This window comes from Callospermophilus lateralis, chromosome 5 (assembly GCF_048772815.1).
Source record: "Callospermophilus lateralis isolate mCalLat2 chromosome 5, mCalLat2.hap1, whole genome shotgun sequence".
Taxonomy (NCBI): Eukaryota; Metazoa; Chordata; class Mammalia; order Rodentia; family Sciuridae; genus Callospermophilus; species Callospermophilus lateralis.
The window spans coordinates 151,028,794-151,044,536 of NC_135309.1; the positions used below are offsets into that span (position 1 = coordinate 151,028,794).

The 15,743-nt window shown below is 36.8% G+C and overlaps 1 long non-coding RNA gene across 2 annotated transcripts in view; it reads right to left on the reverse strand.

The window, feature by feature from the left end:
• Positions 1-6,703: 6,703 nt before the first annotated feature.
• Positions 6,704-15,743, reverse strand: part of LOC143399496 (uncharacterized) — an 87,137-nt gene continuing 78,097 nt past the window's right edge. For both annotated transcript variants that reach the window (XR_013091408.2, XR_013091409.2), the window contains exons 2-3: positions 7,933-8,127; positions 6,704-7,334 (exon numbers count right to left, since the gene is read on the reverse strand). This is a non-coding gene — a long non-coding RNA (uncharacterized LOC143399496). The remainder of the gene's footprint in view (positions 7,335-7,932; positions 8,128-15,743) is intronic.

Genomic DNA, 15,743 nt, shown 5'->3' on the forward strand with positions numbered 1-15,743 from the left:
AAACATTGATACTGTAGAGCATTTTTTTTTCAACCTGTGCTCTGCAGACATTTTAGACCAAAGAATTATTTGTGTGGGAGTCTGTATTCTCCCGTGTAGGATATTTAGTAGCATCCTTGGACTCTATGCACTAGATGCCAGAAGTACCTCCCCCTGTTGTCTGTCTGTCTGTCTGTCTGTCTCTCTCTCTCTCTCTCTCTCACAAACACACACACACACACACACACACACACACACACACAAAGTGTCTCCAGGCATTGAGAACTACTCCTCAAGAGGAAACAAGATTATAAAGTCCTGTTGTAGATGCCAATAGCAAGAAGATGTGTATGGACGATGATGATACACTGAAATTTAGAAAATGTTGAAGACGAAATACTGATACTTTATGAAAACATACAGGAAAATAATTATCTGTAATTATAGGAAATCTGTGCTAGGGTTGCTTATTTAGATGTTGTCAGAACACTTACTGCAACTGAAGCTAAGGCAGAGAATGAAAATTCTGAAGAAAGTATGAAGCATAAGAATAGACTAGTAGTTGAAAGCTATGATTTTCTGTCCAATATAAAGTTACTGTAGGTGAAGTACATTTGTTTAAGGTAACTGGCTTCCAGATTTTTTCCACTACAGTTATTGGACACACAAGAATAGAAAATGACACAGTGATACCCATACTAGTATTCAGAACCTTACGGTTCCCGTCAGCTTGATAAACTTTAGACTTTAGGACCCTGACCTTCCTTTCCTTAGAACATTTACTTTAAAAGAATTAATTAATGTTGTAAATTATTTTTCTGCCAATTTGAGATGTAAGTTTTATAAAAGCTTCTTGCTAGCTTTAAAATCCATTCATGTCCTTCTCAAGGGTTTAGGAGTTATCCCATTAAAATATAATCCTTAAGGAATATATTAGGACCCTGTTTTACTGTCCCTGTGGAAAGTTAGAAACCTCATTTCTATAGTTGCCAATTAGCAATCACAGATGGATTCAGTTCAGTGAAAAATGTGCAAACTCAGAAATGGCTGATTTTATTCCACAGATTGTATATTGACCAACATTTTCTTTAGTCTATTTTTTTTTTTTACTAGTCTCTCTAGTTCTTAATACCTCTCGCTTCTCTTATGTCGATGGAGATCAGACATGCCTGTATTTGATCTCGCTATTACAATAATGAAGAATAATGTCTTTTTGCTTAACTCTGCATGGTGCCATTTTTGCTTTGACACTGACCATTGATAATAATTTGCCTCTGCCAAAAGTCTGCTTTCTTCATCCAGAGGCTATTAGCAACCAGACACAATGATATATAGGTGTTGAGGGCTATGTTGGCAACTTGCTATAGAATGAAGCCTATCTTCAGTGATAGAATAAAGCCAGCAGAAGGAGAACAGAGGTAAGGAGTAATTCCCCAAATAATTCAAGATCTTGATTTCAGTGTTTCCAGAGGCTCTGACCATTTTGTCAATTGTTGAATACGTTGGTATTGAGATAATGAACATCCTCATAGGTTTAAGCTAATTAAAATTAATATATTTTTCAGACACTGAAAAACCAAAGAATCCTAATTCATAGATGGGAGGGGATAGATCTGAGAAAATCATGTACATTTAAATGTTGAGCAGAGAGGGCAATGGAAAAACCAAAGTAGTTAGAAGAAACACAGATGTTATTTTATCATGGAAACCAAGAGAATTTTCTAAGAATGAAGTGGTCACCAACATCGATGCTGCGAAGTCAAGTTAGGAAAGTCACAAAAAAATATGAATTGTGTGTTTAGTTTGACATTCTTTTAGGGGAAATTCCAAGGAAGAATTAGTACAAAAGTGGGTTTGGAACAAGGTAGATATAATGAATGTATAGTTTGTCTAGAATAAGTGTGAAAAAATTCCCTCCAATTCTTTTTGAATAGTTTGAGAAGAATTAGTCTCAGTTCTTCAGATGTTTCATAAAATTCAGCAGTGAAACCACCTGGTCCTGGGCTTTTGATGGGAAACACATTACTGATTCAATATTATTACTCATTATTGGTCTGTTTAAATTTATTCTTTATGACTTATTGGCAGGATGTATATGTCTAAGATCTTCTAGGCCATCCAACTTATTGGTATATAGTTGTTCATAATAGTCTCATGATTCTTTATATTTCCATGACATCAATTCTAATATCTCCTTTTCCCATCTCCAATTTTGAAGTATCTGTCTTCTTTCTTCTTCATTTGGATAAAAGTTCATTAATTTTATTTAAAAAAATCAGTTCTATGTTTTGTTGATCTCTTGTATTTGTAGGGACCCTGTTTCATTTATTTCTGTTCTGAGCTTTGATATTTCCTTCTGTCTGTTAATTTCTGGTTTAACTTTTTCTTATTTTTCTAAGGTCACCTGAGTTGCAGTGCTAGGTTGTTTGAGAATTTTCTTCTTTTTTAAATTTAAGCATTGTTCCTATAAACTTTACTCTTGGAACCGTTTTTGTTATATACCCCCCGGAAATGAGGAAGTAAAATGTGCAGGATGCCTATAGTCTTTGACTCTTCATGTGCCAAGCAGTAATTTTAAATTATTTATAAACTATTTGTCATCCTGGGGAAAGTCATTATTTTATTCTTTCTTTGTAGGTGATAGCAACAAAATTACACAGATAGGATGTGGTAGAGATGGAATAAGGAAATTAAGTCTGCATAACCACAAATATGTTCATCTTTAACCCTAACAGAAAAGCTGAATTTCTCCATGTTAGAAAGTGCTCTAATGCAGAATCTCTTATTCCTTGAAGATCCTGGATAACTGAGATCATTTTATAGCAATGTCTTGTGCCACCTCACAATCACTATTATCAGCCAGACCCAAAGGGGACAGGTCTTTTCATACACTGTGACCATTTTTTCCCTTTCAAATCATATCTTATAATGCCAATTTTCAGTTAGCTATGGGGAAAAATGGACTTTGAATGCCAAAGGTATTTTCAGAACATTATGAACCAGCTTTATTTTTATAAATGTTCTGTCCTAAAACCACAAATGATAGTTTAGATATAGTCAATGCATGAAACACCAAAATTTGATGTAGAGATAATTTTGGTAAGGAAAAAATTTCCAGGGATTGCAAATTCAGTGACTCATAGCTATACCCAATTTTACTATGAAGAAATAGAAAAAATATACATAATTCATTTCCACAATGCTATATTGGTCCAAATTCACTTTTGTGTTCCAGAGTAGACAGTATAGAGATAGAGAAATTGCCTGTTAAGTGGCAGCTTTACTATTCTTTGAGCTAATTAATCATTTATTTAAAAGGCATTTGATTAACATTCTTCACAAATATCAAGTTAGAATAGCCACATTATTTGCATCCCAGTCATCCCTTCTCAGGGCTGCTCGAGATGGATAGGATTTATTTATATATTCTCATTAATTAATGTGAATTGCTGTCATTGATGTTTAATTAACTCAAAGTAAGCTCTTTTGGTTTTATTAAATGAAGAAATGTTTTACCCTTTCAAACCATGAGTGGGTTTCATCCATAAAATCTTCCTACATGGAAAAGAAAAGAAAACCTTAAAATACAATGGAATATAAGCCTCCAGAAACCAAGGCTGACTGTGAAAGAAACAGCAATTATTTTCACTCATTGTTGAGAAAAAGGTAGTATATGAAAGTGGGTAAAAGTTAGTCGGGTAGCCATTTGGGGGGTTTGTTTTTGACATGAACCATCACAATGTATGGCAATGTCAGAGACTGGCAAAATTTATATAGTTTTAGAGTAGAAAAAATTTCAGAAAACTTTTAGTGCAAACCTTCCCCAAACAAAGTCTATGCACTGAGGGAGAAGCATGTGTAGTATACCAGCACAGGGCATTTGAGTTTTTGTGAGAAATTTTTAAATATTTATTTTCATCTTGCTTATAACATCTAGTGTGATATGAGTATATTCAGGATCGCATGAGAGAATGCTCCACAGAATTTCAGTGATCATATTTTTTTCTGATAGTACTTGCACAGAAATCTAAAATGATGCCATTGTGCACACTGTGAGTTAATGTGCTACAAGAAGATAAATTTGACAGTAATAGGAGCATTGACTTTATGGAAACACAGAACTGATGTACTAAACACAGCCAGCACCATCTTATTCTAAATCTTATTTCTAATGTGAGCACGTAACTTGCATGGATTTGGTTTTGTACATTTATCAGATTCCTACAATTAATTAGCAGTTAAGTATGGAGATGGAAAAATATCTGATGGAGATTATTTCTGTTCTGACCCCTACAAAATTATGATTAGATACCATTTGATACAGATTTCAATAAACCCATAGTACTTTTTACCATATATAAAGAAAGAAATTGAAGAAGACCTTAGAAGACAGAAAAATCTCCCATGTTCTTGGACAGGCAGAATTAATATGATCAAAATAGCCATACTACCAAAAGCACTATACAGATTTAATGCAATTCTTGTTAAAATTCTAACAATGTTCTTCATAGAAATAGGAAAACAAATAATGAAATTCATTTGGAAAAGTAAGAGATCCAAAACGGCCAAAGCAATCCTTAGCAAGAAAAGTGAAGCAGGAAGCATCACAATGCCAGACCTTAAATCATACTACAAGCTATAGTAACAAAAACAGCATAGTATTGGTACCAAAACAGACACGAAGACCAGGGGAACAGAATAGAAGACACAGAGACAATCCTACATAAGCACAGTTATCTCATACGAGACAAAAGATGCTGTAAACATGCATTGGAGAAAAGAGAGCCCCTTCAACAAATTGTGCTCAAAAAATTGGAAATCCATATGTAGCAGAATGAAATTTAACCCCTCTATCTCACCCTGCACAAAACTCAACTCAAGGTGGATCAAAAACCTAGGTATTAGAAAAGAAATCCTATATCTACTAGATAAAAATATAAGCCCAACTCTCCATCATGTTGACTTAGAACCGACTTTTTCAACAAGACTTATAAAATGCAAGAAGTGAAATAAAAAGTCAGTTGATGGGATGATATCAAACTAAAAAGCTTCTTCATAGCAAAGCAAACAAGAGCCACAGAAAGGGAGAAAATATTTGCCATCTATATATACCTCAGATAGAGCACTGATTTTCAGGATATACAAAGAATTCAAAAACTTAACACCCAATTAATAAATGGCTAAGGAACTGAATAGATGCTTCACAGAAAAAGAAATACGTTGCATTAACAAATATATCAAAATATATTCAACATTTCTAGCAATTAGAAAAATGCAAATTAAAATTACAGTGAGATTTTATCTCATACTAGCCAGAATGGCAATTTTTAAGAAAACAAGTAAAAACTAATGTTGGTGAGGATATGGGAAAAGGGTACACTTATACATTGCTGGTGGGATTGCAAATTGGTGCAACCACTCTGGAAAGCAGTACGGAGATTCCTTAGAAAACTTGGAATGGAATTACCATTTGACCTGGTTATCCCAATCCTTGGTTTATACTCAAAGGACTTAAAAATAGCACACTACAGTGATACAGGCACACCAATTTTATAGCATCTCAATTCACAATAGTTAAGCTGTGGAACCAATCTAAGTGCCCTTCAACAGATAAGTGAATAAAGAAAGTGATGTAAATACACATGGAATATTATTCAGTCATAAAGAGAAATGAAATTATGGCATTTGCCAGTAAATCGAGGGATTTGGAGAATTATGTTAAGTGAAATAAGTCAATCCCCATAAAACAAAGGTCAAATGTTCTCTCTGATATGTCGATGACAAATACTCAACAAGGTTGGGGGAAAGAATAGAAATTCAGCAGATTAGACAAAGGAGAATGAAGGGAAGGGAGGGAGGACAGGAATAGAAACACAGTGGAATGATTCTGGCCTAACTTTCCTATCTACATATAGGATTACACCACAGTGAATCTCTACATCATGTATAATCAAGACTGGGATCCATGGGCTGGAGTTGTGGCTCAGTGGTAGAGTGTTTGCCTAGCATGTGTAAGGCACTGAGTTCTATCCTCGGCACCACATAAAAATAAATAAAAAAGAAAGGTTTTATGTCTATCTACAACTAAAAAGTATATATAAAAGATGTATTCCATGTTTGTATAAATATGTCAAAGTATATTCTACTGTCACATATAACTAAATAACAACAACTCCCCCCCCCCAGCAAAAAAAAAAAAGAAAGAAAGAAAGCTTTAAAAAGTTACCAAATTTGGGAGTTATGGATGGAGAACTTATTATAATTACTATTAAAGAATTGTTTGCAAACTGGGTTTTAGCTGAATGAGAGCAGATAGTCTTGAAGTTATTAATGACATTTTGTATAACATACTTCAACAAGAGCATCCTCTGAATTTGTATTGTTGATGCTAAAATACAAGAGCAGAGTAATTATAGAACAACTCCTGGGGCTATCTATGTCTTTCTGTTTATAAACTCATCATCTTCAAGGTAGCCTAAAAAAAAAATTGTGCCACATCATAACTTTAATGTTGAAAATTAAACTTTTTTTGCTTTGTTTAATTAGTATGCTTGTTTTGCTTTTATAGTTTTATTAGAACAATCATATAAAGAATATACAAGTACTTTTTATATCAGAGCATCTCTCATTAAAATATAAACGACTTTGGTTAACAAGAGCCTGGAGAAATGTTTTCCTTTTGAAAGGCACCTGTGACTAAGAAAGGACCATCCACCAAACAATGCATTTGTGCCTATCTCAGGTGGTGTTTCAGTCAGCTTTTTCGCTGCTGTGACTAAAGACCTGACCAGCACAATTGTAGAGGAGGAGTTTATTTAAGGGCTTAGGGTTTCAGAGGCTCCATCATGCAGAAGAGTGTGGCAGAGGGAACCAGCTCACATGATGATCAGGCAGCACAGAGAGAGAGACTCCACGTTCCAGATACAAAATACCCCATAGCCACACCCCCATGAACCACCGCCTCCAGCCACACCCACCTTCAATTAACACCCAGTTAATCCCATCAGGGATTAATTCGCTGATTAGGTTAAGGCTATAACCCAATCATTTCTCCTCCAAACCTTCCTGCTTTGTCTCACACTTGAGCTCTTGGGGGACACCACACCTTACCCACAACAGATGGGGTTTCCTACAAGCAAAGCCAGACAGCTGGAATCTTATTGGGGAAGTGATTTCAGAAGGGGAATGAGAAGAACCAGAAAGCTAGGCAGGATGAGGCTGGCAGCATGGCTGAGGTCTCAGTTGGAGACCAGCTGGAACTCCTCTGGTTCAGCTGGAAGCTGTGAAGCCTGAATTCTGCTAGTTTGTCCCAGCTCAGAATGAGCTTCAGGCTGAATTCAGTGACTATGGTTGTTCTGATAAAAGAAGAGAAAGAATAGTTAGCCACTGATACCTGGGAAGGAGTGAGAGCCAGAGGACCAGTGTTCCAGCCTAGTAAAATGGATCTGGGCAGAGCAACAATTAGGCCCCCTAGAGTACTGGCCTGTCTGTGTTCAGACAATTTTCTTCTGAATTTACTTCCATCCAGGCCCAACCTTTCCATGTCTCTGAACCACTAATATTCTGGGGAAACTTACATAAAGAGGCATATGACTGCATAACCAATGTGATTCTACAACATGTACAATCAAAAAAATGAGAAATTATATACCCCATTTATGTATGATATATCAAAGTATATAAGTGTATTCTACTATCATGTATAACTGATTAAAACAAATTAAAAAAATTTTAAAAGAGGGTTATTTAGAAGAACTACAGCTCTTGCTGCAGCAGTTGGTCCTGAACACTCATTTTGTATCTCCTTTCCCACCCATTCTAGACCTTCCTTGGAGCTAGCATTTCTTCTGGGCTAATTTACTTGTCTTGTGGCATATGAGCCCCTGGTTGCTAACTTGCTTAATAATAAAATTGGCAATGGAACTACACAGAACAGTCCAGTGAATCACCTACTTGCAATAGAGAGAAGCATCTCTTCATCTTCGTGATGAGCAGGCTACTTATCCCTGCCAGTATGGAGTCTGATTTTTGTCTGATGGTCTTCTGTTGTGAGGATCCCAAAGTGGTCAGAAGTCAGTCACAGGTTGAGGTTTATTAGCATTTTTCCTGTGTCTCCTAGTAGAGGCATCCACCTTTTGAGAACTGAACCTAAAAACAGGAGCAAGGAGGAAAAAAGATGTTCCCCAGGTGAGCATCTGCAGGTATGGTAAGTGAGCCTATTACTAGTATATGAGAACTTCAATGATGGCAGCAGTATAGAAGCCTTAATGAGAAGGAACCCATGACTTCTGTGTCCTTTCATGGCCTTTATTTCTACTACAAGTGCTGCTCTGTTTTCAACCCCATTGCACAAGTGCTGAGTTGGCAAGAACAGATGGTGGCTACCATCAACTTGCAAAGTTAATCTGTTAACTTTGTCATTTAGTTCTCCCATGGGAGGTGCTCACGAGCACTCCTTGATTGACCTCTTAGTTCCCAGACTTTGCATTATACTGAGAACACAGCATTACTTAATGTCTGTTGGTTTATGGTATATACCACATCCTGAGGGATGAGGGTCATACTGCATCCTTACATAGGGTTTTATTCAAGTTGGGGCTCCACCTCAATCTCAAGAGGATTTTCAACTACCCTATTGAGCCAGCATGGTCTAGTATGGTGGGATCAACAAATAGATTTCATGGCTATATGCTACCATTGCACATCTTTTGCCACAAAGTTTCCCTTTGTGGTAATCCTATGTAGAATTAGAAATTTTAGATCAAATATTCTGAGCTCCTGGATGTTGTTGGTTGAGGTCAGTGTGTTCTGAGACTAACTGTTGATTGACAATCTGACCAAAGTACTGCCCCTTGTAGTGCAGAAGATGTTTAATGTAATTAACTCGCCAGTAAATGACTGGCTTCTTGAAAAGGTAGTGCTGTAGTGTCATTTTTGCTGTCTATTGCTATTATATTGGACAATCAATGGTAACAGCGGTCAGTCAACCTTTGTGAGAGGAAACCCATGATCTTTGGGTCCCTATGTGGCCTTCATCTCTACTAGGATTGCTTCTCTGCTCTGAAGTCCATTGTACAAGCACCAAGTTGACAAGAACAGATGCTGGCTGCCACCTACTGGCCAAGTCATCCTTCCGATTGTGTTGTTTGGTCCCTCTTCATGGTGGGTGCTGTCTTGTGAGTACTAACTTCTGATGCTCAGATCATTATCTGTTGAATTCAACTCCATCCAAATGCTTCATTCAGAGACCTTCTTGTCTCTAGTCTAATCTTCCTCCTTTCTGGTTCTAACCAAGCAAATAAGCTACTTATAATGTTTATGAATCAATTTCTATTATTACCATAGATTATTCCTTTGTTCTCTCAAAGTGGATGACCAGAAGAACTGCTCAAAGTCCCTCCCAGTATGTGTGTGTCGGGGGGTGGATTTTGACTCATCATTCTTTCAGGACCACCTCTGGGTGGACCATGCATAGTAATGGTTAATTTTCAGCTTGTATCCACATATCAAGACAACACTCCAGTGAACCCAGCACAGGCTTTTCCTACCATCACCAGGTGTAAATAAAATCTGCTCTGCTATTTAGCTGAAAAGCATTCTTTTCCAGAAAATAAGTATATTTTACATAGTAGAATTTGTGTTAATACACCACATCTGGTAAATACACAACATCTGGCATAGCCATTGGAGTTATGCTTGGATAGTCTTGTGTCTACCCTGGTGAATTAAATGTGAGAAATGATGGGAAACATCAAACAATTCTAAAGTCCTTATAGCTACTATATCTGTACACTATACCTGTATTCTTTTCTCTGTATCTCTCAAAAGTGTGTCCTATTCCACCTGTGGTCCACTCTAATTCATGATAGGTGAAAGTCTTAGTGATTAGATTGACACCCGGCATGCCAATGAGCAGCAATAATTCACCCACCATTATGGCTAGCGTGTTAATTGGTATGAAACTAGTATCAACAACCCACCCTTGGAGTAAGCTCTTAGGACCAATTAATGATATATATTTTAGGTTGGGTTTTCTAGACTGGGTTCCCAAGAAGCACAGTCTGAGGTGGATTGATGAGAAAGTGATTTACTGATGAAGTATTCTCAGGAGAAGCTGGAATGAGAAAAGATAGAAAGGGTAGGAGACAAAAATATGTCATGAATCTAATCACTGCTAAATCTACCTTCATTTTGATCTCACAGGTAGCTCTAGAGCATGACTTTGGCAAGAAAATTTTTTTCACTTTGAGTGGAGGCACATGACTTCTGTGTACCAGTGTAAGTTAGTGTGTGACATTCCTGAGCAATAGGGAAACGTTCCCAGGCAAATGGCTCCCATTTATCTAGAAGCAAGTCTAAAGAGAAAGGAGTCCACTATGAGCTATTAGAAACCAACACCTATAGGAGCTTTGGGATAAATTCATCAGCCCAGTAATGGGATTTAGGACACCAAGAGACTACTTAGGATCCAACTCTCTTCCAGATGAGGACATTTAGGTCCATGAATGGTGTGTAATTAGCCTGAGTATGAACTAGCAGCAGAATTAGGAAGCAAATTAAGACTTAATAAGCCACCAAGCAGTGATCACTGGGATTCTGCTACTGGTTTTTTGTTTTTTTTTTTTTTTTTTTTAAATCAGTGTAGGACTAGTGAAAAAGATTTCAGTATAGTCAAAACTTACTAATTGCTGGGCACTGTGGCACATGCCTATAATTCCAGTGGTTCTGAAGCCTGAGACAGGAGGATTGCGAGTTCAATGTCACCCTCAATAATTTTTCAAGGCCCTAAGTAGCTTAGTGAGGCTCTGTCTCAAAATAAAAAAAAATACAAAAAGGGTTAGAATGTGGCTCTGGGTTCAACCCCTAGTACCAAAACAAAAAAAAAAAAAAAAAAAGAAAAACAAAAAAACTTACTAATTCACTTAACCAATATATTGATCATTTACCATTTGTTAGTCAGTGCTAGGGGTATAATCAAGAAAAAGACTAAGTCTTTGATGTCATGTAACTTAACTTTTTACTAAATGCCAAACCATCAATCCCACTGATTTGTCTTCTTTGTGTTATAAACTTTACTTTTAACATTACCTAAAAGTGTTGTTCTATATAAAATAAATTACAATTGTGCCTTTTAAACAAAAATATCAAGCATCTATACATACGTACACACAGATATGACTCAAATAATTTTTACATGCTATCGCATGTGAAAATTTTGTTTGTGTTTACTTTTTATGTATATTCTCATTCCCAAATTAGGGCAGAGTTAAAAAAAAACAGAACTTTACTTTGAAATGTTGATATCAATTCAACCTGCAGTTTTACAATAGTTAATACATTAAGTTGGCTTATGAGTCTTTCTATCTCAATTAAATAGCTTTCACTTTTCCCCTTTTACTATTATAGCTTAGAGGTGGCTTTGTTACTTCTTGCTTCCTGAAACTGTCAAGAACACATGTCTTGTATTAAGAACACATGTGACTGAAGGAAAAAAATTCACCTGCTAAATTCTCACTTATATATTTCTCAGGCTTCTCTTACATATATGGCTGGCACTCCATGATCACTTATTAATTTCGTCAATTTGCAACTAACATGTCTAGAACTCTAACTCAGCTATAAACTGAGAATAGTAATATGAAAAGCAGAGTCACTGTCTTCATGGAGTTTCAAGTTGAATGGTAGGAACGCACAGTAGTTGGAAAGTCACAGAACTAATGTTGTGTGTTTAAGACGTTGAACACCATTTCTCCTTTTCTGTAGAGGCTGAAGTGTACATCTTTCCCATATTCTAGCATTTCTGATTCTAGTGTATGGCATCTGGATGTGATGATGTCTTAGGAGTATTTTAACCAATGTACTTCATTTGATATGAGCAATGAATGAAAATCTGCTGCATAGATCTCTTTCACCAGGAGTAAAATCATTGGTTCAGTTGGTACCGTTTTTTCCTTTCTCAGTGGTATGTGAAATAATAGTTAATTTGAATCAGTGGTATCTTATATAAAGTGGTATCTTATATATAGTAGGAGTCCTGCTATATGCTTGTAAAACCAAGATCCCTCACAGTCTCTGCTTTCAGAAAACTCAAAGCTCCAACTAAATGTAAAGACTATGTCACAGGAGTCATTGAGTAATCTTAGTTAGCCTGGGGTCCCCAGATAGGAAATAATAACTCTATTTAACATGCTAAACACTGCTGTAGACGAGGGTTATCTATACTTACATTTTTGGTCCACCTTCACTTGTAAAATTATACACCCTTTCCCCTACTTTTGCTTAAAGTTTGTCTCTATAGCCCAAAATGTTTTGAGATGGCAAACACCACAGGCCAATTGACTTCATAATAATATTGTAGTAGTTTCATCTAATTAAGTGACACTGTCTGAGATTTTAAAAGCCAAATAGCGGATGAGGGAAAGAAAGGTCACTGAAAATATTTCTATAATAACATGAACAAATTTGGTCAGAGGCACATTTAGTCGAATATTGGGTAATGTTCCATTCAGAGAAGAGAGATGAAGCTCAATTTAGGCTGGAAGTGAGACTGACCAAGAGAGGAGAAGTAGTTAGCTTAGGTGGAAAAGTTTTCTTGTTAAATGTGCATATGGGGAAGGAAGTCTCTCTCTCTCTCTCTCTCTCTCTCTCTCTCTCTTTCTGTGTGTGTGTGTGTGTGTGTGTGTGTGTGCATGTGTGTGGAAGGTAGAAAGGGAATATGTCTTAATGCTTTATTCTCGAGTGTTATTTATTTATTTATTTATTGGTACCAGGGATTAAACCCAGGGGTACTTAACCACTGAGCTACATCTCGAGCCCTTTTTATGTTTTGTTTTGAGACAGTCTCATTAAGTTGCTCAGGGCTTTGACAAGTTTTTAAAGCTGGCTTTGAACTTGTGATCCTGCTGCCTCTGTCTCCTGAGTCACTGGAATTACAGATGTGCATCACTATGTCTGGCTTCCAGGTGCATTTTTTGTCTTTTGGGGGTACTGGGGATTGAATGTGGGCATTCAGCCACTGAGCCACATCCACAACCCTTTTTGTATATTTTATTTAGAGACAGGGTCTCACTGAGTTGCTTAATGCCTCACTTTTGCTGAGGCTGGCTTTGAACCTACAATCCTCCTGCCTCAGCCTCCCAAGCTGCTGGGATTTCAGGAGTACACCACAATGCCCAGCTTCCAGGTGCTTTTAAATTAGATTTGGAAGATAGATTCTCAATAAGGTTTTTATTTAATGCATGAAAGATTAGAAAGTCTAGATTGTCCTTCTAAAACCTAGGTTATCCCTTACTGTTCACCAGCCTAGACAAAATAGAGCAAAGTTTGCAAGCACAGTAAGTTTATGAACACAGAAATACTAGATAACCTGATTTTACTGAAGATTTTATCCTGGGGCTTCCTTATAAACTTGCCTTTTCTCTTTGGGATTCTCACTTTGGAAAAGAGCAATAGGTAAAGCTGGTAATTTGTAAGATATTTTGGACATCTCAACAAATAAACTCAGGTTTCAGGCAAGACGACTGAACATGAGATGCCAGTTATTTGCTATCTCCTCCACAGAGAAGAACCAGAACATAAATACCTGCATCTTGAATGAAATTAACCAAAGTATCATGTGCAAGTATGAACATATTACAGTGAATTCCACTTATATATAAACTGTAATGCACTAATTAAAAATTAAAAACAATCTAAAATAACAAAAAAAAAAAGCTGTATTTTGAGGCGAATGACACTAGAATCTAACAAGGGATAAGTGGGACCCCTGAAAGATATTAAGACCTGAGATAGTGGTATTTAGTGTGGAACAAAGCACACAGATAACTGCAATCACAGTTCCTTAGCTGAGCAGACAAGGAGAATAAGAGTCCAGTTGTGCCCTGTCACCATGAGTGCAGCAACCCTACTTAGTAGGCCATGTAGGTTTAGAGCACAGAAAGGGGAGCTACCTAGAAGCACAGCACCCTATAGCTATGCTTCAGAGAAGGTACTTGCATTGTCTCTTCCCCAATTCCCAAAGTCGGTGATGTTGCAGTACACTGTGAACATTACACTGTCAGCCTGCCGTTGGTCCTGAGCCACTGCTGAGCCTTTACGTACGAGTTCCATGCTTTATATCTTCCACTGCTGCTGCCCTCACCAGCCAGAGTCACAGGGGCCCCAGGGCATGTGTTTCCTGCCCTGTTCCTCCTCTATGCTGCTACTGGTCCACCAGTTCCACCCTCCGTGGCTGTGTGCACCATGACCACATGTGCCAGTAGAGTGTTCCCTCCTCTGAATGTTCCCTAGAGACATGCACTGCACCAGGAACCATCAATTACAGCCACAGGGAGTACTCCAGTAATCTCAGAGGTTCAGGAGGCTGAGGTAGGAGGATCACAGGTTTGAAGTAAGCCTCAGCAACTTAGTGAGGCTGAAAGCAACTTAGTGAGACCTTGTCCCAAAATAAAAACATAAAAAGAACTGGAGATGTTACTCAGTGGTTAAGTGTCCTTGGGTTCAATCACTGGTATCAAAACAAAACAAAACAAGCAAACAAACAAAAGATTTAGATATAAGATCTGAAATTATAAAATCCCTGAAGGAACACATAGAGGAAAAGGTTCATGATATTGGTATGGACAATTGTTTTTTGGAGATAACACCAAAAGTACAAAATATTAAAGAAAAAATATATAAATAGAAATACATCAAACTACAAAGTTTCCACACATCAAAGAAAACAAGAGTGTAAAGGCAACCCATGGAAGGAGAGAAAATATTTACAATTTATGCATCGTACTAGGATAAATATTCAAAGATTATAAGGATCTCCTATAACTTAACAGGAAAATACCAAATAATTAAAAAATGGGAAAATATAAATCAAAACTATAATGAGATAATACTCATCTTAGGTAGATTGGCTATAGTCAAAGGCAATAAAAAATTCTGGCAAAGGTGTGGAGAAGAGAATGGTTGTAGACTGTTGGTAGAAATATAAATTACGACAGCTTCTATGGAGCACAATATGGAAGTTTCTAAAAAAAACTAAAGTAGAACTACCATATGGTTCAGCAACCCCACTTCTGGTGTGTATATCCTAAGGAAATGAAATCAGCATACCAAGAGATACCCAAATGCCCATATCTATTGTAGCACTATTCACAACAGCTAAGATATGAAACCAGCCTAGGTGCCCATCAAGTCATAAATGAATGGGTAAAGAAAATATGGTATATATATACAAAGTAGTAGTATTCAGCCATAAAGAAAAGTGAAATCCTGTCATTTGCAGAAAAACCAATGGAACTGTAGGACATTATCATAAGTGAAATAAGTGAGACACATAAAGACAAGTACCACATATTCTATCTTGTATGTTGAAACTAAATAATGTTGACCTGAAAGTAGAATAATGATTGCTAGGGATCGGAAAGGGTGCCTGGTTAGATGTGATCATGCATGCTGTATGAATGCATGGAACTGGCTCATTGAACCCCATTAAATATACAATAAATGTGTTAAAATAGGATGTACTTTGGAAAAATGGGCAAAAGAACAGAATGGATATTTCTGCAAAGAAAAATACAAATGGCCTGTTAACAGGTGTATAAAAGGATGCTCAATATCACTTACCATTAGAGAAACGCAAATCAAATCCACAATAAGGTGTTGCCTTATACCTGTTAAAATGACTATTATCAAAAATCAAAACAAAAAAAAATTCACAAGGTTTCCATTTGTGTGGATGTGGAGAATTTTTGACTCTTTTGTTGGGAATG